Source organism: Loxodonta africana, chromosome 6 (genome assembly GCF_030014295.1).
Source record: "Loxodonta africana isolate mLoxAfr1 chromosome 6, mLoxAfr1.hap2, whole genome shotgun sequence".
Classification (NCBI taxonomy): Eukaryota; Metazoa; Chordata; class Mammalia; order Proboscidea; family Elephantidae; genus Loxodonta; species Loxodonta africana.
Window position 1 is genome coordinate 98,267,567 of NC_087347.1, and position 20,891 is coordinate 98,288,457.

At 41.8% G+C, this 20,891-nt stretch overlaps 1 pseudogene; it reads left to right on the forward strand.

Annotated features, from left to right (window-relative positions):
• The first annotated feature begins 265 nt into the window (after positions 1 to 265).
• Positions 266 to 9,398, forward strand: LOC100670592 (akirin-1-like; annotated as a pseudogene).
• The last annotated feature ends 11,493 nt before the right edge of the window (positions 9,399 to 20,891 follow it).

A 20,891-nucleotide genomic window follows, 5' to 3' on the forward strand; every position in this document is an offset into this window, starting at 1 on the left:
TTTGCTAAGACTTTTTTGCTTCAGAATAACCAACTCCAGGGCTTTTAAATTTTCTGAATATAACACAGCTTTGGGTTTCTTCACCCATATAGTTTGCTGTTCCCTGATCATTCTCAAGGTTGTACTTGTGGCACACAGAACTTTACACATTGTTCTGAGTGTGACGTGATTAGTGGAGCTACTCCCTCCCGTCTGGAGACTGTTTCCAGGAACCACATTCCAGGAACACAGACTAAGAGCTCATTAAATTGTTGTTGTGGTAGTGATGGTGGTAGTGGTGGTAGTGGTAGTGCTAACGGTGATGGTGGTGGTGGTCACGGTGGTAGTGATGATGATGGAGGTGGTCATGATGGTGGTGGTCACGGTGGTGTTAGTGTTGGTGGTGGTGGTGGTAGTGGTGATGATGATTGTTTCAGTGATCACGTAGTACTGTTGACTCATAATAGTCAACTAATTAAAACCAGAAGATTGTTTTGCTGTGACCAAGTCACATCCCTGCCATTTTTTGCATGTACTGTTGGCTTTTCGGACCAAGATTAAGACTACTGAAATTTATCTTGCTATATTTGAGCCATCATTCAACCCACTAAAGATCACTTTAGATCCTGATTTTTTTCACTGTTTGTTTGTCTTTCTTTCCAACTCTGGTTCATCTGCAGATGAATAAACATGTCTTCTATATTTTCATTCAAGTTGCTGCTTAAATATTCATCAAACAGGGTTAAGGTTAGAGGTCTATGAAAAGACACTAAAGAGTATTCTTCATGGTAATATCCATTTATTAATTAGCATCTTTTGGATAAAATTGTTCAATTTTAATGTGTCTCATTTTTCTTGATTTTTGTTCCCAAGAATACGCTGAAATTTGGCTGCTTTCTATGTTGCATTTCTCATGTGTACCAATTTAATAATCATCCAGAAAATCAGTTGTCATCAAGTCTGTTCTGACTCATGTCAACCCCATGTGTTACCTCATGTGTGTCAGAGTGGAACTGTGCTCCATAGGGTTTGCAATGGCTAATGTTTTGGAAGCAGATTGCCTCGCCTTTCTTCTGAAGCCCGTTCTTGGTGGACTCGAACCTTCAACCTTTTTGTTAGCAGCTGAGTACTTAACTGTTGGTGTCACCCAGAGACATTTCAATAACCACACACACAAAAAAATTGCTGTCTAGTCGATTCTGACTCATAGTGACTCTATAAGACAGAGTAGAACTGCCCCATAGAGTTTCCAAGGAGTGGCTGGTGGATTCCAACTGCCGACCTTTTGGTCAGCAGCTGAGCTGTACCAGCAGAACTGTACCACCAGGGCTTCCTACTCCCCTCAAAAACATTGGTTTGATATGACTTCTTCAGTGAGATTTAGTGATCACCAGATTCCTTTTGTACGTAAGCTCTCCCCACCATCTATTCCTCGAGTCTTTGAATCTATGAAATCCCCACTGATCTGGAGTGATTATCGAGAACTCCTAATTTTCATTCTGAGAGCCAGAATCACACCTGCCCATCTCCAGTCTTTCAACATCTCTGCTCTTGACAATTCCCTCATTGTGGAAATAATGTATTCCGCCTTTGAATCTCAGGACTCATTGAAGCCTCATGAAACAGATCTTACCCTGCCTTATGTTAGGGCTATCTATATAAATACCTTGTTCTCTCTATCCTTCACCTCCCAAGAGACTCACGCATGATTATAAACTCCTTGGCAACAAGGGATGGTGCTTATTTTCCTTGCTCTTCCTTGCAGTGCTTTGTACTGTATATTTGAAAGTTTGAATTGAACTGAATTGCACAAAGGAAGAAAATCAGTTTTATCTATGCAGTCTCAAAATCATTTTTTGGTCAAACTGGATTCTTTTCATCTATCTTAATATCTAATTTGTGCATAGTTGAATCAGTCTTGCAGTTAATCAGATGTGGTCGTTAAGACTACTGAAGACAGTAAATTCATTTTCTTGATCTGGTGATTTTTAATCATATAGTCACAGTCATTCACACAGAAAAATAAAACAGCAGATTAAACAGCAAATTAAAGCAGAATGATGAATGGAATTATCCGTAGCCCTAAAGGCTATTACAGACAAATCTACAGCTTCTGCCAAATTCACTCATTCAGTTTCAATCCAACACTCTTTTGTTAGATGGTAATAATAGCCCCCAATTACTGAAGACTTCCTATGGGCTAAACCCTTTGCTAACAGAGAATAACATAGTGGCTAAGATATCAGGGCTTGGCTTGTGTTCTGGCTCCACCAGCTACTATTCATGTAACCTTAAGCAATTGCTTCAAGTTTCTAAACTTATTCTTCATATGGAAAACAAAGCATAATAAATGTTAGTGATACTGTTATTATTTAAATGTATTATCTTGCTTAATCCTCACAACAACCCTAAGAGCAAATATTATTTTCTCCTAATTTAAAAATTTGTAAGGTACAGGGTGCTGGATGCTGTAGGATTCATATAAGTGTCCACATCGGATTCAGACATGGTCCTGCCCTCCAGAACTTTACAATTAAGAAGGCTGGATTTTAAATAGATCACTCTAATCAAAAGCAGAATAAAGTCTCTGCCATGGAAATGTACGCATAAAATGCATGAGAGGACAGAGGAGTTAATGGATGGTGTCTTAGTTACCCAGCGTTGCCATAACAGAAATACTATCAGCGATGAGAGAACAGAAATTTATTTTCTCTCAGTTCTGGAAGCTAGAAGTCCAAATCAGGGTCTCGGCTGTGTTAACTCCTTTTGTGGGCCTTTCTTCTAGTTTCTCGGGTCTGCCAGAGATCCTTGGTGTTCCTTGGCATTTGTCTTCCTCTGTGTGTGTGTCTCTGTGTCTATTACAGCCTTCTGATAACTCAGACGTGACTAGGTTTAAGATCCATCCTACACTGGTATGACTGTATTAATGTAACAAAAAGAATATCTATATTTCCAAACAGGATCACATCCACAAGCACGAGGGTCAAGAATTCAACATATATTTTGGGGGGACACATTTCAATCCCAGCTAGCTTTACAGGAAAGGTAGAATTACAGTTTAATTTGGAGAATTTCCAAAATCATAGAAGTTAGGGGTGATCCAGAGTGAGGGCACCATATAAGCAAAGAATAGCAGCATGAAAGACCTCTGAGGGGTACAATAATAACCAGAGAGCATTTCTCAACTTGCTGGGTTAAATAAGTCCTCCCATTTTAGTGGGTCCCAACTAGAATTATTTTTAAATATGCTATATATTAGATGGAAACCCTGGCTGCTAGCCAAAAGGTCAGCAGTTAGAATCCACCAGGCGCTCCTTGGAAACTCTATGGGGCAGTTCTACTCTGTCCTATAGGGTTGCTGTGAGTCAGAATTGATTCAATGGCACTAGGTTTGTTTTGGCTTTGGTTTATATATTAGATAGAAGTCCCTGGGTAGTGCAAACAGTTAAGCACTCAAATACAAACCAAAACATTGGCAGTTCAAATCCACCTGAAGGCTCAGGGAAGAAAGGCCAGGCGATGTGCTTCCAAAAGGTCAAAGACTTGAAAACTCTGTGGGACACGGCTCTACTCTGCAACACATGGGGCCACCATAAACCGGAATCAACTGGATGTCAACTGAAAAAAAAATTTTTTAATATTAGATAGAAAATATTAGCATACATTGCACAAAGAAATAATATTTATTTAGTGAAATGTTTTTCAGTGGTATATATGGGTATGGTGTTACAATATAAAATATATTTCTTATTGTGAGTTGTAGTCAAAGTTTGAAAGATCCTAAGTTAGTTGCCTAGGGCTGCTGTAACAAAGTGCCAAAAACTAGGTGGCTTAAAACGACAGAAATTTATCCTCTCACAGTTCTGGAAGCTAAGAAACTGAAATTACGGTGATGCCAGGGCCAAGCTCTCCCTGAAGGCTTTAGGGAACAATCCTTTCTTGCTTCTTCTTAGCTTCTGGTGGTTCCTAGCAATTCTTCGTTTTCCTTGGGTTGTGGATGGGTCACTCCGCTCTCTGCATCATCCTCACATGGTCGCCTTCTCTCTGCATCTGTATCTTCTCCTGTTGTTATAAGAATGTCACTCATATTGGATCAGGACCCAGCCTACTTCAGTATGACCTCGTGTTAACCTGTACTGTCTTCGAAGCCTTCTTCCAAACAAGGTCACATTCACAGGGGGTTAGAACTTCAACGTATCATTTTGGGGACACAATTCAATTGATTACAGACACTGATCTAGAGAGGCTGGACTCTAAGTCATGAAGAGAGATAGATATACTGCGGGTATGAGCCTGTTGTTCTAGAAAAATAGCAGCTGTGAAATGATAAATTCATATTTGAGTTGAGAGGTGGAGAGAGATAAGTTAGGAAAAGTCTACGTTAGCACTTCCCAACTTTGTGTTAGTAAACCTATTCTGAGGGTTATGAGTAGGAGTGGAAGAGAAAAAAGTCTTCCCATCTGCAAACCCTTTATTTAACATGTAAAACCCCAAACCAAACCCAGTGCCATCGAGTCGATCCCGACTCATAGCGACCCTATAGGACCGAGTAAAACTGCCCCATAGAGTTTCCAAGGAGCGCCTGGCAGATTCGAACTGCCGACCCTTTGGTTAGCAGCCATAGCACTTAACCACTACACCACCAGGATTTCCAGTTCCTATCATCCTCTGGGAAGACCCTGGTCAGTTTAGCTTACGCTAAAGAAGCATAAGCTTCTGAGACTCTCATTTGCATGGGTTCCTTCCAAGCCTCTGTTCTTAACTTTATATTCATAATTTTGTAATCTTTTTCTTAAAGAAGGCCCCAAATTGTATAAGCTTCAGGACCCACAGAACCTGAATCCTCTTCAAGCTTGTCTATAAATTTAAACAGGTGTCTTTTTTGCAATGCAGGGCTTCTCAGAGACTTTAAGATACTAATTAGCATTTTGGATCCCCTGAGGTAACAATTGTATACCTTCTCCTCTTTTTTAAACCCCACATACCTCTTTGCCCTCTTTTTTAACTGGCACTCACACCTCATACTTTATGAGCAAAATGGAAGCTGTAAGATGCAACCTCGCTCACCTTTTTTGCACCAACACACTTAAACCACATTGGTGTCAAAAGGTATGCTACAGTTCAAGTGAGGGGAAATGGTGACTTTTTTTTTCTCTAATTGACTTCATCTTTCTCAAGAGTTTCCATGAAAATAAGTTCATTAAAAGTAACTTAAAAAAAAACAAAAACAATAAAAGACTTCTTTTTTAAAGAACATTTTCAACAGATTGAAACCTATAAAATATATCTAAATACATGAGTCCTTAATGATAATTTTTTTTTAATAACTGATTGCCTTCAGAGGATGATAGGAACCAATCTCTTATCTTGAAAATTAATAAATAAAGGGTAAAAAAAAAAGTTGCTGTCGAGTTGATTCCGACTCATGGCAACCCCATGCGTTGCAGAATAGAACAGCACTGCACAGGGTTTTCAAGGCTGTGACCTTTGGAAACAGATTGCGAGGTCTTTCTTCTGAGGTGCCTCTGGGTAGGTTCAAAGCACCAACCTTTAGGTTAGTAGTTGAGTGCTTAACCATTTGTACCACCCAGGGACTACTAAAAGTAACTTCGTTTCTTTTAACTTAAAAAGGTCTTTTGGTTAAATACTCTCTTTGGGGTAACTATGCAACCTTTCAGAGTGTTTTCAATTTTCCTCTGGTCCCGGGGCACCATCCAGACACAGATGAAGTTCACGTGCATTTACAAAGAGGGGGAAGAGGCCTGTCTCTCCTATCACAGGACACCATCTTTCCTATCATTCACAGCAAACCACTTGGAGTCCTTTAAGTCTTCACTGATCCCTGCTAAAGGATGGGTCATTCTGGTCTGCTCCTGTCTGTCCTGCAGTATCCACAGATGATGCCCTGGTGTACATTGCCACCTCAGGCTTATCCTGAGCGACTATTCCTCTCAGCAGCTCCATCTTCACAGGAAGCTGGAAACTCAGCTGCTTTCTCATGCCTTCGGAATGATTTTGTGTTGATGGAGAGCCTCTGAGAGGCAGCTCTCTGACATCTCTTCCAGCCTGAATTTCTCTCCTGTGCCTTATTAGATGTGATGTTATGCCGCATGTAGGGCTTATCTGAGAGGATTTCAGCCACCCCAAGCTATCCCTCAAGGAAGTATACACCAGAGCTCCAGATTCTGTTTCCTGGAACCCTGTTCGGAACTTTCCAACATATCATACTCTCAGGCTAGACACTAAGAGGACTTGTGTGACTGATTCTTCCTTTTAAACATCTTCCCTCTGGAGTCTCTTTCCAGGGCCAGAGCGCTTTATACTTCCCTTGCCTGCCTGGCAGGAACTCCCCTCACATCACTTCCTCCTCGTCTTCTATTCTTTCTGCTTTACTCTGGGCAGTATCCTCCACTTCTTCCCTGCGAAAGCATGCTTTCTAATTTAGCCTTATAGTCGTGGGTGCACAAGGGAAGAAAAACCCAGATGGTAGTAAAGAAAAAATATATAAGAAAATGTTCTTAAAATTTCGAATTTACTACACTACAAACGTATCCATCTTTTCATCCATCACAACTTTCTTTCCCAGTTACCACTGAAATCAGTTATATCAAAGGCCAGTCCTCCACTTATCTTTGTGATAACAACCCTCATCGCCCTCAAAATGTCTCCGTTTAGGTTATTTCTCCTCACTCTGCTTTATCAGTCTCTTCCTCCCAGATTACTATCCTCAGCATACAAACATTCCAATATCAGACATCTTAAAATACCTCATTGTTGACCCAAAATACCTCTTCATCTAAAGCACCTGTCTGTCCTATTATTCAGATCCTGTCTTAGTCATCTAGTGCTGCTTTAACAGAAATACCACAAATGGATGGCTTTAACAAAGAGAAGTTTATTCTTTCACAGTCTAGTATGTTACAAGTTCAAATTCAGGGTGTCAGCTCCAGGGGGAAGGCTCTCTCTGTCTGTCAGCTCTGGAGGAAGATTTCCTGTCATCAGTCTTCCCCTGGTTGAGGAGCTTCTCAGGCACAGGGACCCCAGGTCCAAAGGACATGCTTTGCTCTTGGTGGTATGAGGTCCCCCTGTCTCTCTGCTTGCTTCTATCTTTTGTGTCTCAAGAGATTGCCTCAAGACACAGTCGAATCCTGTAAGCTGAGTCCTGCCTCACTAACACAATTGCCGCACATCCTCCCTTATTAACACCATAGAGGCAGGATTTACAACATATAGGAAAATTGCACAATACCAGGAATCATGGCCCTACCAAACTGATACACACATTTTGGGGGGGAGGGGGCGGACATAATTCAATCCATGACAGATCCAAACCTCTCAAAAGAGTTATCCCATATCACATTTCCATTTCCTGGTCTCCCTCTCACTATTCAATTCACTAAGATCTGGTTTCTTCCCCAGCCCTTCCACTGACTTTAATATTGTCAAGATCACCAATGACCTTACTTCCAAATCCAGCAGACATTTGGCATCTCATTTTTTGCCTTCTCGACAATATTTGATACAATCAACCATTGCTGTCTTCTTGAAACATGTTTCCCTCTTAGTTCAGTGGTAGCACTTTTGTTTCTCTGGATTTTCCTCTGCCTCTCTGGCCTCACTTTTTCAAGCCTTTTTGCTAGGTCTCTTTCTACTTCCTGGCATCTGATTGTTGGGATTACTAAGGGGTCAGTCCTAGATGCTGTCCCTCTATGTTCATGATCCTCCAATTTATATTATCAGCCCAGGCTTCTATGTTGGGTTCTTCATTTCCATATCCATATGCCTAAACAGCTCCTCTTGGATGTCTTACATGTATCTTATGCTTGACTTGTCTGAAAAACAATGATTGATTCTTCTCAACACACTCCATACCAAACCAAAACCAAACCCACGGCTGTGGAGTCAATTCGGCTCATAGCAACCCTACAAAACAGAGTAGAACTGCCCCACGGAGTTTCCAAGGACCGCCTGGTGAATTCGAACTGCTGACCTTTTGGTTAGCAGCCATAGCACTTGTCCACCATGCCACCAGGGTTTCCAACACATGCCATACCCACCCCCAATCCCTTTGCCATTTTAGTAAAGGGCACTGTGGTTTAATCCGTTTCTGTAGTCAAAACCTAAGAGTTCTTTGTAGTTTCTACTTTTCCTTCACCTCCCACATACTCTCCAACAGAAAGGTCCTTAAACCCTCCAAATATCTTCTTTTTCCCTCAGCTGCCAGCCTCTAAAATCAGGCTTACTGACCTTTTGCAGTAAGCTTCTAACTGCTTTACTTCTGCCCCCTTCCAACCATTCTCCGTATGATAACAAGGGATATTGACTTAAAATACAGTGGGGGTCTTCGTCTTCCTTTTCTTCGCTTCCCTACCTTTCCTAAACAATTCAGCCCAAAAGCCATCTGGTGGTGCTAAACCAGGTAGGCATCTGTGGTGTGGGGAACTGGGCACCACAACCCAGGGCAGGTGTAAAACCCAAGCAGGGCTGAGGAGGGCAGCCCTGTACGGAGGTGGTTTGGTGCAAACTGTCTAAGCCCGGATGGGTGAGAAGGATAGAAGGTGGGCGGCTTGCCCTGTGAGGCCGGCTGAGGAGGCGGAGGTTGGGCCTCAGTTACCACTCAGTCGGCTCTCGGTTCTCGGGCTCTAAGCTGCAGGCGTGCCGGGCGACGGCGTAGCGGCCCGTGGAGTTCCAGGCGGCGCTGCTGAGCCCCGGCTCCCCGTAGCGGCGGCGCGGCACCCCTCTGCCCGGCCCAACTCTAGGCCTCAGAGCCCCGGCTCCCCGTAGCGGCGGCGCGGCGCCCCTCTGCCCGGCCCGACTCTGGGCCTCAGAGCCCCGGCTCCCCGTAGCGGCGGCGCGGCGCCCCTCTGCCCGGCGCGACTCTAGGCCTCAGAGCCCCGACGCCGACCGCCCCCGCCGCCGCTTCAGACGACTCTGCAGCGGTCCGCCCCGCCCGGCAGCAAGCGGCGCCTTCCAACTCCAGAGCGCGTTTTCCAGAACGTAAAACTATAGGGTCGCGATGAGTCGGAATCGACTCAACGGCAATGGGTTTGGGTTTTTTTTTTTTAAACAAGAATATAGTCGTTATCAGAGGTGGAGGCATTTAGAAGTTGTACTTAATCAGAGTGAAGCTGAAAGTTTGCCTCACTCGTGGGCACTCACAGCAGCTAGTTCTCCAGGTTCTTCCTGATGAAGAAGGACCAGCCCACCTTCACCCTCCGACAAGTTGGAATAATATGTGAGCATCTCTTAAAAGACCATGAAGATAAAATTGGGGGGGAATATGAGCAAATGCTTAATACCAAACTAGGAACAATGTGACTCTTGTGAAGTTCACACATGAGCAGATCATGAGATGATATGGGACAAGGCCAACAAGCTGCGTCTGGGGGCTTCCTTGTGTATCCGGGTACCAGGTTTAACCTTAAGAGATGTCTGTGTACACTTTTAGCAAATGGTATGATGTCGCATTTCAACTCCAACTTTGCATCCTGAGAACACTTAAACATTTCTGCAGGTCCATTTTTATATGGTTTGAAAGACCTTGGGAAATGCTGGTGGGGTAGTGGTTAAGAGCTACAGCTGCTAAACAAAAGGTCGTAGTTCATGTCCACCAGGCACTCCTTGGAAACCCTGTGGGGTGGTTCTACTCTGTCTTATAGTGTCGCTATGAGTCAGAATGACTCCACAGCAGTGGGTTTGGTTTTTTGGGGGGTTTGGAAAGACCTTGAACCTTTCACATTGCCACAAGCATACCTTTCTTTTCTGCTCATCCAATAAACAACTCTGCCCTATGGTTGTAGATTTTCCAAGCAAAGTAGCCGGAGCAGCAGTTTAGCAAAATATGCCTTCAGTATGCCTTCAGTGGCACTCAGCAAATGGAGTTTTCCTAAGCACAGTTCTGTAAGAAGTGTGTATAAGAATGTGTGTATGTGTATGTGTATTTTAAGTTATTATTTGTATCATTCTTAAGTTTTTTGATCTTGGGGAGTCTGGCTGTGAATTTTATGCAGGACAATTATGGTTAAAAACATTTGCTTGATCTATGGAAGATCATTAACGTTTTGTGACCACGTAAGTTGTAACAGTAGATTGTTTTATGCGTAGGTATTCTTGTTAAATACAAAGATTGTTTCCAGGCACAGATTATGAATCATAAATTAGGAAGGACATTAGATTATGATAACATTGTGAAGGTCTGCGGTCCTAGGTCTGCAAATGTATGGTGAGGAGTTAGAAAAAACAGAGATGGGGTCATTTGACACATGGATTCTGCCTAACCATGTTAGAAAAATACTTTGACTCTAAGCCTTAAAATAGCCATGTGGAGTCTGCTCACTTCATTCACCCAATCAGAGAGCTCCCTGGACACTGAAGCTCCAAGGGGAAAAGATCTCCTGGGAGAAAGAGCATCAGGGTTTGCTCAGGAGCATAAGTGAGCCTAGGACTGGGCCAGGCCCCAGCACACTGCTACTTGGGAGGAACCTCTTCACCCTTGTATCAGTCATTACAAATAGAATTTGGATCCCTTCATCAGGTTCCCCCAAATTCTTTTCAGAGGTGTCCATATCCAACTACTTGAGCTTTGTTTTGGCAACCCCCTGCCTGAAGTTGCTTACAGGCTATTCTTCACCTTGTATCCAAGGCTGAGGAGCAGAAAGTAGCCTCTGTTTTGAGGAGGTGGAAGTAATGTACATGTTTATTTTTTACTGTGACTTGTTTAGGACCACATTTGACAAAATGCCTTGTTTCAATTATTATTGTTTCTGGAAAGGAAAGTTCTGTTAAAATTGTTTTCATTAGAATATAATTTTTTTTTAATTAAAGGCTTATTTTGAAAAATTCTGATTTTAATTAAAATGTATGCCAATACCTTCCAAAGCAAGGTAATACTCAGAGACAATTGTTCTGATCAGATGGCTTAGAGAAATTTCTGGAATATTCCTATTCGAAGATTCCTTATTAATGAATGTCTTTGATTTAAATCTAAACAAAAACTGCAACATTATTCTTTGTATACTTTCATTATGTAGTGTTAACATGCTTAAAAAAATTTTTTTTTAGTTGCAAATAAATAAAATACTTAAGCTAAAAAAGAAAGAAAGAGAGTGGTTAAGATGGCAATAGTCTGGCACAGGCTGTTGGACCCTGAGTGGGAGCCGGGGAGGTGGCAGCAGACTAGGGAGATTGATTACATGCAGGGACACTGATCAAATAAGTAAATATGTTATGGATAATGGGAGCCAGGTTTCTCATGGCAGGAGAAGGGGTCTACAAATATGAAAAAGCAGAAAAATAGAATTTACCCCATGGTGTGGCATTGGAATTGGAGATGTCAACGTGAATTCATGGTTCCCAGCATATGGAGATAGATATAAAGATAAATGAGGAGTCCCTGGGAGGCACAGATGGTTAAGCACTTGACTACTAGCCAAAAGGTTGGCAATTTGAACCCAAGCGGGGGGGCCTTGGAAGACAGGCCTGGCAATCTGCTTCTGAAAGGTTACAGCCTTGAAAACCATATGGAGCAGTTCTACTTTGCACACGTGGGGTCACCAGGAGTCAGAATTGACTCGACGGCAACTAACAACAACAACATGTAAATAAACACAGATGTTAATGTGTGTAAACACATAGACACATACATACATATATCCTAGCTCTGTCCACTGGGAAAGCCTGGCAGCAGTGACAGCCCAATAACAATAAGCACAGATCTTAGTTTCTAAATATCATTCTCTACTGAAAGGAACCAGGGCTCTTCAGTGACATGACTGATCCCAAGGCTGGGGTAGGGAAAGTACAAGATGAGCCTGGAACATGTTTTGTGTTAGAAACTAAGGGAGTACTAAAAATTGATGAGACATGTCAAAAGAAGGTAGAGAACAGCTTGAAGGAACTCCTACTGGCCAAATCTGAAATTATTTTAGCATCAAAGAAAATAGTGATGGTAATATATTATTATCCATTGAACAAAATAGAAATCTATTATTTCATACTCATATAAATGAATAAATCAAATGTTTCACGAGGAACAGGATATTTACGTAGGCTTAAAATACCGCTGCATAATATAATATTAAACACAAAGGGGGAAAAAAAGCAATTTTATAGTGGAGAAGCCTGGTCGACATCACCCTAATCGAGTGATCAAAGTTAGCATCAGTAATAATGAACGGATAAGCTTATAATGTTCAAAAGTATCATATGACCATCAGGGAAAGATCAAGGAACTAGAGCAAACTGAAGGAAACTAAACAGACATGACAACTAAAATGTGATTCCACACTAGATTCTTTTGATATAAAGGGCATTATTATGACAATTGATAACACTTGAATAGGATCTGAGGATTAGATAATAGTAATGTATCGATTTGATTCACTAATTTTGATTATATTGTGGTCATGTAGGACAGTGTCCTTGCTTGAAAAGTGTGTGGGGCGATGGGGCAGCTGGTGGGCAGCTTCCTGGCGTTCATGCCCTTGTATATTCCCCTCCCCTTGAGTGTGTGATAGGCCTAGTGACTCACTTCTAACTGATAAACTGAAAAGCCAAACCCATTGCGGTCGAGTCGATTCCGAATGGTAGCGACATCATAGGATAGAGTAGACCTGCCCCATAGAGTTTCCATGGAGCAGCTGGTGGATTCGAACTGATGACCTTTTGGTTAGCAGCTGGGCTCTTAACCACTTCATTAGGAAACCCTATTCTAACTAATAGAATATGGCAACAGTGAGGGGTTGTTGCTTATGATATTAGGTACAAAAAGAACGTAGTTCCCATCTTAAGTGTTCTTTTTTGTTTTCTCACTTACTTCATTTCACAGAGAAACTAGCTGCCATCTTGTGAGCTGCCCTATGGAGAGGCTCTCATGTCAAGGAACTGAGGGAGGCTCCCAGCCGACAGTCTGTGAGGAACTGAATCCTCAGCGAAAAACCGAAGCCATTGGTTCAATAGCCTGAGAGGAACTACATCCTGTCAGCCACCATGTGAGCGGGCTTGCTCAGAATCCTTCTGCAATCCAGCATTCAGGGGAGAGTGCGGCCCTGGAAGATGCTTCTTTGCAGCCTTGTGAGAGTCTCTGAGACACCAGACTCAACTGAGCCTCTCCTAGATTCTGACCCATAGAAACTTTGAGATAAAGGTTTGTTGATGTTGTTGTGGGAGCCCTGGAGGTGCCGTGGTTAAATGTTCAGCTGCTAACCAAAAAGCCAGCAGTCTGAATCCACCAACTGCTCCTTGGAAACCCTGTGGGGCAGTTCTACTCTGTCCTTTAGAGTTGCTATGGGTTGGAATGGACTTGACAGCAATGGATTTGGTTTTGTTTTTTTTGTTGTTGTTGTTGTTTTTTGATGTTGTTGTTAGCTGCCATCAAGTTGGCCTCCGAATCATGGTGACCACATGCACAATGGAATGAAATGCTGCCCGGTCCTGTGCCATCCCCCTGATCAGCTGTAGATCGGACAATTGTGATCCATAGAATTTTCACTGGCTGATTTTTGAAAGTAGATGACGAGGCTCTTCTTCCCAGCCCGTCTTATCTGGAAGCTCCACAGAAACCTGTTCAGTGTTGTAGCGACACTCAAGCCTCTGCTGACAGACAGCTGGTGGTTGCACATGAGGTGCATTGGATGAGAATCCAGTCCGGGTCTCCTACATGGAAGCCAAGAATTCTACCACTGAACCACCACTGCCCTCAGATAAGTGATAAAATATCCACTGCCGTCGAGTCACTTCCAACTCATAGTGACCCTACAGGACAGAGTGGAACTGCCCCGTAGGGTTTCCAAGGCTGAATCTTCATGGAAGCAGACTGCCACATCTTTCTCCCACTAATAAGTGATGCAGAGCATTGTATCAGAACTTACTCTCAAAGGGCTCTAGGGGCGGGTAGGAAAGCTGTACTTTAAGTTTGAGGTTGTTTAAAAAAGAAGTGTGTGTGTGTGAGAGAGTTGTGTCACTTTCATGCTCAAAACTCTTCACTGGCATCCCATCACACTTAGAATAAAATCCAAACTCCTCACCACGCCCCACATGTTCTGCTCCTCATCATTTCTCCAACCCCTTCTCACTGCTCTCATCCTTCCTAACTGCTCCTGCCACACTGGTTTTCTTTGAGTTCCTTGAACAAACTTTTTCCCATGAGAGGGCCTTTGAATTTGCTGTTCCCTTTACCTGAGATGATCTTTCCCCATTTCTCACAACTATCCTATTCTCATCCTTTAGATCTCACCTTAAGTATCGGCAGAAGTACCCTAACCCTCATTCTTATTCTCTTTCTCAGCTCCTGGTTTCATATACTTATCAGAATGTATGATTATTTCATTTATCTATATGCATGTTTTTATCAGTCTCTACCCATTGCTACCGAGTTGATTCTGACTCACAGTGACTCTGTAAGCCACAAGGGAATTATTCTTCTCTTCTGCATCATTGTATCCCCAGTAAATCCTCTTTAAATAATTCTTGAATTAATTAACTAATATAATGCTTGAGCACCTCGAAAGAATTTTAAAAGCCAAAATTTCATTTCTTGTCTCTCCTAAAAATAAATTTTTAAACAGGGAGTGTTCAATTTTATAAATACAGGCAATCAAGCCTGATCATCCTAGATTTTTTATCTTCCAGTATCAAAATTGACTGTGTATACTGGACTGCATAACCATTCATTGTATCCTTTATCCATATTCTTTTCTTGTTTTCTTGGATATCATATGTACTTGTGTATACAATGTTGGTATTGTTTTCTATATTCTCTCAAGCCTAGGGTTTCATTCTTGGTATAGCAAAATTCTACAAGCAAATAACAGCACCATCTTCCAAGAATTCCAGGAATGACCCCCACATGGATTTAGTGGGCCAGGGTGCATGGCTCCTAGGTTGACTTCGATGGTGGAGCTGAAGACACTCTTCTAACAGCTGCATCCCCCTCCCCAGTCCCTGCAAAGTTCAGCACCATGAGCGGGGGGTGGGGGGGGTGCGGCGGGGGGCGTGCTAGAAAGAGGCAGCAAGTGAACCTGAAATCTCCCAGCCTGTGTCTGCCAGAACACATCAGTTCCGGGTCATGTTTCTGCAACACACATGTCATGACGCAAGCACGAGCTGTCGATATGGAGAACTGAGAAGCTCGTTTGACAGCTCTCACGTCTACATTCCAGACCCATTACAGCAGGAAAATTTGTTGTTCCTCTTGAATGAGCCCCCTCTCCCTCTGCTGAGTCCCCCAGCTAGAGAAATACATCCACTGCTGGAAGAACCCTCAGTGTCAAGAGCTGGAAGAGGCCGTGTCCCTGCCCGTCATTTATAGTTCCAGGACTAAAACTGTTATAGTTAGGGGTAGGGGTGAGGAGGGACAAACAGGCAGAAACACAGCCTGTCTCCCAGGAAGGTCCCACCTGTCATTTCCCAGTCTCACCATGCAAGTGTGTTCAGTTCAAACCTAGACTCACAAAAAAGCAAGCTTCAGAATTAACTTCCTTTTGATGGGAATATCCTGGTTCGGGGAGTAGCTTTCAAGAAATGAGTAACTAAACATTTTATTGAAAATTATAAACTCTGACAAATTACCTACCGGTAGAATTCTCCCTTTCCATGTGGGAGACCTGGGCTCTATTCTGGGCCAGTGCACCTCATGTGCAGCTACCATTTGTCTGTCAGTGGAGGCTTACATTTTGCTATGATGCTGAACAGGTTTCAGTGGCGCTTCCAGAATAAGATGGACGAGGAAGGGAAGGCTTGTTTATCTACTTCTAAAAATCAGCCAGTGAAAACCCTATGGATCACAACACTCTGATCCACAACTGACCATGGAGATGGTGCAGTTCTGGGCAGCATTTCCTTCTGTCATGCAAAGGCTGCCATGCGTTGGGCCAACTTGATGGCAGCTAACATCAACAACAATTATTCATTACCTTTGAATTCTAATTTCTGGGTCTGAGAGGATTGGGAAGGAAAGCAAAACATTTATTGACTGGGGTTACATATTATAAAATAAAGGAAGAGAGGAAATTCCATTTGACAACAGAACCTGGTTTGAAGACCCTGAGGCAGTCTCTCCCAGCTTTGGATTAAAATTCCTGAAAACCCAGTAAAAAAAAGTTCCTTTTTTACACTGACCAGAGCTAGTACTGATCATCAAGCTCTTGCTAGAATCTAGGAGGAATTTTGATGAACTACAAGGATAGTAGAATTGGATTGAGAAACACATTTTGTGGGCTTGTAACTCTTCACTCCTGAAAGAGATCAAATCTGGCAGTCCTTCCACTATCACTGCTGGTCCAACAAGCAAGGGCTAAAACAGCAGAGAAACTGGGAACTGCCTCTCTACCACAAAGGTGGCTCGTCAAAGGGCTGTTGTTGGCTAACGGTGATGATGTCATGGTAAAAAAAATGGGTAAAGATGAAACAGGCCTTAACAGCATTGCATACAGGGAGTGGAATTTTTTTTTTTTTTTTTAAGTATTCCAAAGGTTCAGAGCGTCAGGGAACCTTGCCACATTCCAGGAGATCTACACTGGATGGACACTTACGAGGTACAAGGACCTGGTCTTGGACCTATTCATAAAATCCTTTCATCTTTAAGGTAAAATTGTTCATTCATTCAGCCAATTTATTTACTGAGCAGCTACTATAGGCCAGATACTATTCTCGGCACGGGAGTCCCTGGGTAGCTCAAAATGGTTAAGCACTTGACTACTAGCTGAAAGTTTGGCGATTTGAACCCACCCAGAGGCACTTTGGAAGACAGGCCTGGTAATCTTCTGAAAGGCCACAGCCTTGAAAACCGTGTGGAGCAGTTCTACTTTGCACACATGGGGTCACCATGAGTTGGAATTGACTTGACGGCACCTAACTACAAATTCTCAGCACTGGATAAACAACCTGCCTTTGCAGGAGCTTATTTTCAAGAAGTGAATCAAATAAGTAAATAGCAAATGGTGCTGTTTAACATTAAGAGCTACGAAGAAAATTAACTGCAAATAAGGATGTGGGGATGGAATCTAGGAAGGCCTAAGGAAGTGATATTTGAACAAAGACTTGAAAGAAGTAAAGGTAGGAGATCAATATGAAGATTGAGGGAGAACATTGTAGAGACCAACCAAACAAAAAAAGTGGGTGGCGGAAATGAATGCAGACGCCTGTGTGATCTAGGGGAGATTGGCAGGAGAAGAGAGAAGACAGATGGGCAGGACCAGATAACAGAGGGCCTGGATTTTATTCTAAGCGTAATGTGGGTCTTGGAGGGTTTCGAAATGGTGAGTAACATGATCAGATTCACATCATTTAAGGAGCCTTCTGACTACTGTGTTAAGAATTTACGCTACGTGAACAAAGTAGAAGAGGGACACCAGTTAGCTATCACATAAGTCCAGGCAGGAGATGGAGGTGGCATGGATTAGGGGAGTGGCTATGTAGATGGTTAGAGGTGGTCATATTCAGGATATATTTTGAAGGAAGAGGTGACAGGATTGGCTAATGAATTACATGAGTAATTTGAGAGGAAGAGAAGTATTAACAATGACTCCTTGATTCTGGGCCACAACAACCAGATGAGCGGTAGTGCCATTTATTGAGATGAAAAAATCTAGGGCAGAAGATAGTTTAAAAAAAAAAAAAAAAAATCTGGATTCTGTCTTGTATATCTTTAATTTTAGCTATACTTTAGGCATCCAGACCAAGATGTGTGTGTGTGTGTATAGTTCAGGGGACAGATTAGCTGGAGATAGGAATTTGGGGATCATTAGCATAGAGTTGGAATTTAAAGCCATGAGACTGATTGATATTACCTAAGAAATGAGTGTAGATCTAGAAGAGAAGACAGCCAAGGCCTGCGCCCTATAGCACTCCAGCATTTCATCAAGAAGAGGAACTAGAAAAACCAATGAGGTATGAGAAAAACCCAGAAGAGGACAGTATGGTAGAAATCAAGTGAAAAAAGGGTTCTAAGAAGGAGGAAGTTACAAATGTTTCAAATGCTGCCAAGGGGTTAAGATGAGGACTAGGAATTGGCCTTTGGAGTTGGCAAGATGGAGGTTACTAGCCTTGGAAAAAATGATTTCATTTAAGAATGGACAAAAAAAAAAAAAGTGGTAGGAGTGGGTTCAAGAGTGAAAAGGAGGTGAGGAAGTGGGGGCAGCAAGTATAGACTACCCTTCTAGAACGTTTTCTTGTAAAGAGAAGCAGAGAAGTTGGGTAATAGCTCGAAGGAGACATTAGTCTAGGTAGATATTTTCTTTTCTTTTTTAATCAATCCATCCAGAAATAGAAGGAAGGATCAGCTCTTCTCACTCCTATCACAATGCACTTTCCATTTTACCTCAGAGATTCTTGCTTCATTTTAACTTAGATGAGAAAGCGCGAAAAGCTTCATAGTTGGGAGACTATTTGCTGGCGTGAGCAGCATTACGGCATGCTTGTACACCGATGGGAGAAAAATCCAATACAGCTAGAGAAATTGAAGATGGGTGACTGTGGTTGCCATGCTGAATCTGTACTTCTGGCTGCTTTTTTAAATAAAATTTTATTGGAACACAGTGACAGGCATCACTAAAATATTTACTTCCTGGCCCTTCACAGAAAAAAAAAGGAAAAGGGCATTTTATAACTTCCTTCATAACTGGAGTAGGGGCAGACAGTATACAAACAAGTACATTAATAAATCTGGTAGTAGGGTATCGGTTGTTCTCTTTTGATTATTTGTTTTCTCTGTGAGAAAAAAGTGAAGTTATCCATTGAGAGTGTGGGAGGGAGAGAATGTTGGATCTGAAGATGTGAGAAATAAATTCAAAAGTGCCAAAGGGAAGGGGGGCAGCAAGGATGGACGTACCCAATCATGTGACAAAGAGTGTATCTGGATAGATCTTTCCTCATTTGAAAATTTGCAAATTAAAAATAAATTAACATGGGACCTTCAAACAATCACTAAAGATCAAGAGAAAGGGAACATTCTCACTTCGCGAAGAGAATAGCTAAAAACTAACACTTTATTATCTTGCTGTTAGTTGCCATCAAGTAGAGTCCAACTCATGACAACTGTGTGTGTGCAGAATAGAACTGCTCCACAGGGTTTTCCAGGCTGTGATCTCTCAGAAGCAGATCGCCAGGCCTGGCTTCCAAGGTGCCTCTGGGTAGGCTCAAACTGCCAACCTTTGGCAAGTAGTTGAGCACTTAACCCATCTGCACCACCCAGGGACTCCTTGCTTTATTATAAGAGATATTAATGTCTAACAACATTTAAAATGTACATTTTTCACGTGTACACTTCAGTGACACCAGTTCTGTCAATCATGTTGTGAGACCATAAAAGGACTGCATGAGATCCATAACCAAATTTCTCATCACCATAACCAGAATCTCAGTGTCTCCTAAACAATGATTCCCCCTTCCTCCCTCCCATAATGTTGAACTGCCAAATGATGTCATCTATATCTCTGCAACAATTTTTTTAAAATGTGTATTTCAATGACCTAGTAATTGCATTTTTAGGTATAGTCTAATGAAATTCTCTTCAGTGTGTAAACATAAATAAATAGATAAATAAACTCCATCAAAGGACTTTTACTGCAGTCCTTTCCTAGTAATAGCAAAAAATTGAAAACCACCCATATGTTCATAGCAGTGGTACAGCCAAATTAATTCTGGTAGATTCATATGGTGGAATTCATTAACACGTAAGTAGACCTGGAGAGCATAATGTTAAGAAGACATTCAAGTTGCAGAATATTATTACAGTAAATTATTTACATAAAATTTACACCCACATAAAACATTCTACACTGTTTGAGAATGTATAAAACAAGGACTAAAATCACAAAATTCATTATAGCAGTTAACTCTGGGGAGAGAGGATGAAGAGAAACATGACCAAGGAAAGGTTTATAGGGATTTCAACTTTACTGGTAATATTTTATTTCTTTTAAAGATTGAAGAAAATATGACATAATATTAACATCTGTATATTCTGGGTGGTAACTACATGGGTATTTTTCTTACTTTTTTTTTTTTTTTTTACTTTTTTGGTATTTAAATTATTTTTTCACATGAAAAATAAATTATGACAGTTTATAAGTTTTTTTTTTTTTAATAACTAAAACTGGAGCCGAGATGGGTTATTTTTAGAATGTTACCGGATGGCAATCACCATTATAAAAAGCTCAGTAAAAACATGTGACCTGCGAGGACCTTGCCGTTTGACTCCTTACTTACTCATTGGCAGCCTGAGCCTCTGAATGCATTTCCTCTCCTCCCTATTACCTGGCTCCATTTCATCCTCAGGTCTCCCCTTACACATCATTTTCTCTGCGAAGTCTTTCTTATTTTGTAAGAGTGAGTTATTACCCTCCCCACTTTGTGCTTGATAAGTTTTTGTGTGTACCTCAACCTTGAAGCATTTATAACTCAAGTATAATTTCTTATTTACTCGCTTGTTTCCCTTGCGAGATTGCTAGCACCTTAGGGGAGGGGCAATATAGCTCCCACTTGGCAGAGTTCCCAGCCCAAAGTACAGCCTTCCTTCATTTTTGCTGAATTTTGCAAATTCTTTGCCCAGATATATGCTGGCAGAGGGCAGAATGAGGGTACTAAACGCCTGAAGATGCCAGTAGGAAATATTCAAGATAAACCATCCATTGAAAACGTTTTGCCTGGAGCTGGCCTTGCATTTCAGAGTCGTTATCATCTGATGCTGATTTTCTTGAAAAACGTTAAGACTCACACAATCTTAATTTTAAAAAAGAGTTGATTTTCAGGCTTGCTTTTCTTCCATGTTTTATCTAAACACCCAGAGAGGGAAAGTTGGCTCAGATTGTCCAAAATTGGATTTTTCTTTTATAATCTTCACTCAAAATCTCTCATTAAACAGTTTTCCTCATAAAAAAAAAAAAAAACTTTAGTCCTACGGAAAACATTCTATA